Source organism: Magnolia sinica, chromosome 3, assembly GCF_029962835.1.
Source record: "Magnolia sinica isolate HGM2019 chromosome 3, MsV1, whole genome shotgun sequence".
In the NCBI taxonomy this organism is placed as follows: domain Eukaryota; kingdom Viridiplantae; phylum Streptophyta; class Magnoliopsida; order Magnoliales; family Magnoliaceae; genus Magnolia; species Magnolia sinica.
Genome location: NC_080575.1, coordinates 28,201,234 through 28,209,522, shown reverse-complemented (window position 1 = coordinate 28,209,522; position 8,289 = coordinate 28,201,234). Strand labels below are relative to the sequence as shown.

General features: G+C 41.4%; 1 non-coding gene across 1 annotated transcript; it reads right to left on the bottom strand.

Annotated features, from left to right (window-relative positions):
- Nucleotides 1–464: 464 nt before the first annotated feature.
- Nucleotides 465–571, bottom strand: LOC131241561 (small nucleolar RNA R71). The gene has a single exon (XR_009169121.1). It is a non-coding gene; the product is annotated as a small nucleolar RNA R71 (small nucleolar RNA).
- Between the last annotated feature and the right edge of the window lie 7,718 nt (nucleotides 572–8,289).

Below are 8,289 nucleotides of genomic sequence, written 5' to 3'. Positions count from 1 at the left end.
CGAAATCCCCTGAGTTAATTGAAGTTATAGCTGAAGACCAACCTCCTCTACTTCCGCCCAGGGTGGAGGATACCCAAGATGAGAATGAAGTGCATCAGGCACCCCCGCCTCATACTTTACGAGATTATCTACAACCGGCGGGAGTGAGTACGCCCTCATGCATGATTTTTCCTGAAAACACAGGACAAATGGACATCAAGCCAGGAGTTATCTAACTCCTTCCCAAATTCCATGGACTTGAATCAGAAAGTCCATATTTACATTTGAAAGAGTTCGATGAGATTATAGCTACATTATATTTTCCTAATGTATCTGAGGATACAATCAGGCTGAAACTCTTTCCTTTTTCCTTAAAAGAGAAAGCTAAGATGTGGTTACATTCACTGCGTCCTAGATCCATTGGCACATGGAACGACATGCAGAGGGAATTCATAAAAAAATTCTTCCCACATCATAAAACGATTACCCTCAGAAAAGCGATCATGAACTTTGCCCAAAAGGAAGATGAAACATTCTTCCAATGTTGGGAAAGGTTCAAAGATTTGGTCAGTTCATGCCCACAACACGGATTTGAAACATGGCGCATTACAAATTTTTTCTATGATGGACTAACATCTTCCATGCGCTAAATCGTCGAGACAATGTGTAATGGAGAATTCATTAATAAAAATGTTGACGAGGTATGGGATTCCCTCGATAGTCTTGCTGAAAAAACACAATCATGGGACTATTACCCAAAGTCGAACACCACGTCTAGGCCGACTCAATTAAAGGAGAAATGTGGATTATATCTCTTGAAAGAAGAGGATGATCTCAAGTGTAAAGTGACTACGCTCATAAGAAAAGTTGAGGCTATGGAAGGAAAGAGGATAAGGTTAATGAAATTGTTTGCGGCAATTGTGATTGCAACATTCATACAACTGAAAATTGTCCTACAATACCCGCCTTTCGAGGAGTGTTGAATGAACAAGCTAATGTCGTAAACAACTATCAAAGACCTTTTACTGGACCTAACTCCAATACGTACAATCCTGGATGGAAAAATCATCCAAACTTTAGTTGAAGGAATGGACAAACGGCTACTCCTCAAGGTTTCTTCAATCAAAATCCAAATCAAGTGAAACCTCAAGAGGAACCGGTTCAAAATTCCATACAAGAGCTGGCTCAGGCAATGCGGAGAATTACAGATTTTATGCAAAAGATAGATTCTCGTATGACGGTTATAGAAAAGGGGATGCTTCCTGCACAAGCTCTCCCCAATCCTAAACCGCAGTACGAGATTAATGATCCCAGCTCTTCAAATCAGATGAGGCATGCTAAATCCATCACCACTCTTAGGAGTGGAAAGATCATTGATAAAACTCTTCCGGTTAGACCCGAAAAGCCTCAAGAACCAGAAGAGGACAACAATGATGGATCTAGTGATGCCCCACAAAAATTAGAACCGGAACTTCTAGAGAAGCCAGTTGCTCCGTTCCCCCAACGGTTGGTTTCACCAAAACCTCTCTCTAATTCTCAAGATATCCTAGAGGTGTTGAAACAAGTGAAAGTCAACATTCCTCTACTTGATGTCGTGAAACAGATACCTTCATATGCCAAATTCCTGAAAGACTTATGCACGACCAAACGACGGCAGAGTATTCAAAAGAAGATTTTCTTGACCGAGAAAGTGAGTGTCATCCTAAAGCAAGACGTGCCACAGAAATTCAAGGATCCCGGTAGCCCAACCATTTCATGTGTAATCGGGGACCATCAAATTGATCATGCACTTCTTGACTTAGGAGCGAGCGTCAATCTGATTCCCTACGCGGTATACAAACAGTTAGGTTTGGGTGAATTAAAACCCACCCTAACCACACTACAACTTACTGATCGCTCTGTTCGTATACCAAGAGGGATAATTGAGGATGTGTTGGTCTAAGTTGATAGATTTTACTATCCTGTAGATTTTATCATCCAGGACACCGAACCCATCAATAACATAAGCACTCAGATCCCCGTCATTCTTAGCCGCCCATTCCTTACCACTTCAAATGCAATTATCAATTGTAGAAATGGTGTCATGACTATGTCTTTTGGGAATATGACATTGGAGTCAAACATCTTTTTCAATAACGGCAGAAACTTAGAGGAGGATGACGATTTCCACAACATTAACATGATTGACTCTTTAGTGGAAGATACGACACCTCTAACCTTATCCTCTGACTCTCTAGAGACGTGCCTGACCCACTCCCATGATTTTGATGATGACATGATTAGGGAGACGTGTGTCTTTCTTGATACTGCACCGGTACTTGAAGTTAACCGGTAGAGGCCACAATTTGAAGAATTGTCACAAATCGATGTAATGCCTCTACCATCTAACCTCAAGCCGCCAAAGCTTGACCTAAAACCTTTACCCTCTGATTTAAAATATGCCTATTTAGGTCAAGATGAGACATACCCGATGGTGATCTCTGCCCACCTGGAGAAAGAACAGGAGAGTATGCTCATATCTACTCTCATTGAGCATAAAGGAGCCCTGGGATGGATGATAGCGGACCTCAAGGGAATCGATCCCTCGATTTGTACTCACCGCATATATCTTGAGGATAATGCAAAAACCACTCGGCAACCACAAGCTAGACTAAATCCAAATATGAAGGAAGTGATTAAGGCCGAGGTTCTTAAACTATTGGACGTGGGTATCATATACTCTATATCTGATAGTCAATGGGTGAGCCCAACTCAAGTGGTCCCTAAGAAGTCTGGAATCACCCTCATAGCCAATGCTAATAATGAACTCGTGCCAACTCGAGTCACTACTGGTTGGAGAATGTGCATTGACTACAGGAAGTTGAATACCGTCACGAGGAAAGACCACATTCCTTTACCATTCATTGATCAGATCCTGGAAAGGTTAGCTAGTCATTCCTATTATAGTTTCCTTGACGGGTATTCGGGCTACAACCAGATAGAGATATCCCCTGAAGATCAGGAAAAGACCACATTTACATGTCCCTACGGCACCTTTGCCTACCGAAGGATGCCATTCGGACTATGTAATGCCCCTGCCACCTTTCAGCAATGTATGCTTAGTATCTTTTCTAATATAGTGGGGCAATATCTAGAGGTCTTCATGGATGATTTCTCTGTTTACCGTCCATCTTTCAGCAAGTGCTTGGAAAGTCTTAAATGTGTGCTGAAAAGATGTGAAGAAAAGAACTTGGTACTTAATTGGGAGAAGTGTCATTTCATGGTTCAGAAGGGAATTGTCCTTGGGCATATCATCTCGTCCAAGGGAATCGAGGTAGATAAGGCAAAAATCGATCTTATCTCTAACCTACCTCCACCCAAGAACATCAGAAACGTGCGATCCTTCTTAGGACACGCAGGATTTTACAGGCGATTCATAAAGGACTTTAGTCTCCTCTCTCATCCTTTATGTAATCTTCTTCAAAAGGATGCTCCGTACGAGTGGACTGAGTAATGCCAGGAAGCTTTCACCAAGCTTAAGGGCACGTTAACAACTGCACCTATCATGCAGCCACCCGACTGGAGCCTTCCTTTTGAGCTTATGTGCGACGCTTCTGATTATGCTCTTGAAGCGGTTCTAGGCCAGAGAAAAGATAAGAGACCCTACGTCATCCATTACGTGAGTAGGACCTTAAATCTGGCCCAAGTGAACTACTCAACTACAGAAAAGGAACTCTTAGCTGTAGTGTTCGCCTTGGACAAATTTAGGTCCTACCTGATCGGATCCAAGATCATTATCTATACAGATCATGCGGCACTGAAGTACCTTCTTTCTAAGAATGATTCTAAGCCCCGCCTGATACGAAGGATCCTCCTACTCCAAGAATTTGATTTGAAAATTAAAGATAAAAAAGGAGTAGAAAACGTTGTGGCCGATCACCTTTCTCACCTTAATACCTCTGATCCTCTTGAGACGACCCATATCAACGACATGTTCCCTGATGAACAATTGTTCAGAGTCTCCCATTCACTTTGGTTCACTGATATTGCTAATTATCTTGCTACAGGTGTCATTTTGACACAATGGACTGCGCAAGATAAGAAGAAATTCTTCACCGAGGTGCGCAACTTTTTCTGGGATGATCCTTATTTATTTAAATATTGCCCAGACCAAATCCTAAGGAGATGTGTACCAGACGATGAGCATCAGAGCGTCATCTCCTTCTATCACTCACAGGCCTGTGGTGGTCACTTTTCTGCTAAAAAGACCACGGCCAAGATTCTGCAGTGTGGCTTTTACTGGCCCACTATGTTTAGGGACACTCATGAGTTTTACAAAGCTTGTAAGCGTTGTCAGAAATTGGGAGCATTGTCCTATCGAAATATGATGCCTTTGAATCCCATCCTTATCATTGAAGCATTTGATTGCTGGGGCATCAATTTCATGGGACCATTCCCCCAATCGTTTGGAAATCTGTATATTTTGCTCGCCGTGGATTATGTCACTAAATGGGTTGAAGCGATTCCGTGTCGAACTAATGATCATCGCACGGTCATTAAATTCCTAAAAGAAAACATCATTTCTCGATTCGGAACGCCTCAAGCCATCATTAGTGATGGGGGCTCACACTTTCGTAATAAACCATTTAAGAACTTAATGAAGAAATATGGTATCTCTCATAAGGTGAGCACCCCGTACCACCCACAGACAAGTGGACAAGCTGAGATTTCTAATAAGAAAATTAAACACATTTTGGAGAAAACGGTTAACCCTGATCGTAAGGATTGGTCAATTCGATTGACCGATTCCTTATGGGCATACCGTACTGCCTTTAAAACCCCTATTGGAATGTCTCCCTTTAGACTTGTCTATGGGAAAGCTTGTCACTTGCCTGTGGAGCTGGAACATAAAGTGTACTGGGCGATCAAAAATCTTAATTTCAATCTGGACAACGCTGGCTTGCTACGTAAACTTCAATTGAATGAACTTAAAGAAATCCGAAATGACGCGTACGATAATTCAAGAATTTACAAGGACAAAATGAAAGCATTTCATGACCAATGTATTTTACGGAAATCATTCACACCTGTTCAGAAAGTCCTTTTGTATAATTCTCGATTACATCTCTTTTCAGGTAAACTTTGATCTCGTTGGACCGGCCCTTGCATTGTGGTCACTGCGTATCCTCATGGGGCCGTTGAGATAAGAGATCCGGACAATGGCAAGGAGTTTAAAGTAAATGGACATCGCTTAAAGCCATTTGTCGAGAAATTTGATTCAGAGGACATGTCCATACCTCTGACTGATCGTGTTTACCAGGATTGATCTCCTGGTCTGATGGAGGTATAGGTAGATCTCCTGTTTTCATAGGACTAGGGTAGTTTCCTTTATGCTGTTTTAGGATAGACGGTAAGCTTAGCGCTCCTGGGAGCCAACCCAGCTTTTTATTCCGTTGCATTTTCTTGGTTAGTTAGTTCAATGTTTGTGGGTAACATTGCTGCAAACCCTCACGAGACTACAACTCGTCCACTAGGGGCAACCTAGGGGTTTAAAGGCTTATTGCATACGCTAAATGCAATCGAGAGCACCTGCGAAAGTAGTGTAGGTAGGATTTTATTTTTATTATTTTTATTGTACTTCTGTTGGTTTCTCTCTTGTGTTGACCTGCTCTTACGTAGATATTTTTGGAAAGCCTCTTGATTCTTTCATCCAGGTACTATCTTTCTATCATTCCTCTTTATTTTCGTTGTCCCATGTGCATTGCATGCTTATTTCTTTTACATTGAGGACAATATAGATTTTAGGTTGGGGTGGGAGATTAGGTTTCCTAATCAATGTTTTCTTGGTCTTGAGCGAAAATTGTGAAAATTTTAAATTTTTCTGAAATTTCGTATGAATTCAAAGTGATTTTTATGGCCATCTGGGACACTTGGAATTGCAAAATATATGATGTTGGTAATTTATGACTCTTGAACTCAGTTATCTGTTAGATTTCACAGCTAAGTTTGAATTGTTAATCCATTATTAGAAGTGTAAACATTGATTGAGTCATGAATTCACAGGACACATCTCGCTTGCATATTAAGGTTTCAGTCCGATATTGAATTGTAACATTGGTGATCATTAAGCATGAAAGGAACCAACCTGGGGAATTGTCCATTTTGTTCAATACAAGGAATGAATGAAAGAAAGAAAAAGAATACCCAGCTAAAAAACAGTTGTCATCAGGAAAGGGTTGGGTGTACGATCTTCAACATAGGTTTACTCCTTATAAGTGTGGATGCGATTCCCTTTCCCCTCGATGGAAAAATCAAATGCTGGAAGAATGAAATTAAAAAGAGAGAGAGAGAGAGAAAAAGAAGAATTGTAAGGCAATTTCTAGTTTAGGTTTGGTTGTCTTGAATGCTCATTCGATCATCAACGTATCATAGAACTTTGACAATTGGATCTCTTAATGATGGTAAGCCGTGATTACACTATATACCCATGAAACTTGATGTTTAGAATTGTTCTAATTGATGGATTAATATTTGAACTAGATTATGAAGTTTACCGTAAGCCTGATATCAGGAGAAAGTAATGCCAACATTTATGAATCTTAAAATTCTAGTATTTGATGTGTTATTCAAAAATCACTCAAGTTCATATAAATTGTCCTGTAATTCTCAACTTATTTTTCGCATACTTTGCTTGGGACTAGCAAAATGCTAGTTGGGGGTTGTGTTGATGGTCAAATATTGCATATCAGACCCAATTATTGCCTGGATTTATGAACATGGTACCGTTTAATAGCCCATTTTAATCATGTTTGTGATGCAGAGTGTATTTACGAGCATGGACCGAAAAAGGGTGCTTAAAGCATAAATTTAACGCTCTAATGACACCAAAGCATGGGACGGACCCCATGAGACCAAGATCGACAGATTTGCACGCCAGGGATCTAAGAAAATCGAGAAACTGATGCTCAAGTAGCCCGAAAGACGTCCAGAATGCAAGATCGTAATGTTCCCACCATCCGTTCAGTTCAAAACTCTATATGTAGGCTGAGGATAAAAAATTAACCGTACAAATCAAAAATCAGCCATTGGATCGCTGTGGAAGTGGCCCAACGGATAGATCAGCCCCTTAAATCCTTAAGTGGGGCCCACCTGATATCTGGATATTCTCCAGTTTTGGTCTTAACTGTTTAAATGAGTTGACAAAGCAGATAGATGGAGCGAATTTCTTGAAAACATCATAATGGACCCCACTGGAGTATGAGTGTGCATAGTGCACAAGTGCACTGGCCGTGCACAAGAACGAAGAATCGGTCAAACCAACCTTTGACCGACTCCTTCTTCCAAAAAATCAAAACGCATCAGCGTTAAGCCGTTCGCCGCTGTTCTGCGTTGTGGGCCCCACTCGCTCTCCAGTTGTTAAATCCGGACCAATCATTCTCTCCAGAGTATAGGCGTAACCATCGCCTAGGAGGCGAAATTCCAGAAGACAATGGAGAGATGATTTCAGCTGTCCAAACGTAAGATGAACGATGGAAGAAAAACATCTGTGGACCACGCCAAAACTCGACAAAAACCAGCCCATTCTGACCAAAAAATCGAGAGGAATTTGATGGACGGGGTGGATATCATCGGAAACATCACCACGGTTCCCACCGAACACGTCAGCGCGTCCGCGTAAGCCTTACGCGCGTCCGGGAAAACCGGAAGTTGCGGGCAGTTGCGGGCCACCGTCCGTGAACGGATCATCGATCCAAACCGTCCATTTGATCATACAAGGGGTGCTTACACTCACCACGCTGGCAGATTTCAAAGAGGCGAAGACTCCTCTCAAACTGATTCCAAACGCAATCAAGCTATGCGTTTCCTGGCGCAGAAGCAGAGTTCCGCGAGGAATCTGCTGCGAATGATTCCGCACTCCAGCAGGTCGATTCTGCTGATTCTCCACCACCCCTCCTTGCTCTATAAAAGGAGAAGAAGGAGAGAGAGAGAGGGAATTCGAATTAGAAGGGAGAACGTGAAGCAAATAAGAGGTTTTTCTTATTTTTTTTCTGTTATATTTTTTTTGCTGCTTTGTTATTATTTTTTTATATAGTTAGCTTCATCATGTTTATGTGTGGCTAAACCTCTTCGCTAGGGCTAAGAGGTAAAGCTTGTGGCGTGATAGGAGTACTCTTATGGCTTTAATTCATGTTAAACTGATTTTGATGATAGTTGATTTCATGGAATACTTTCAAGTTTTTAATGATTTATTGTGACTTAAATTACAATATATTTGCGATATCTTTGAGTATGTCCATTCCCTTATTGTGACTATGCAGTTAGGAAACCCTG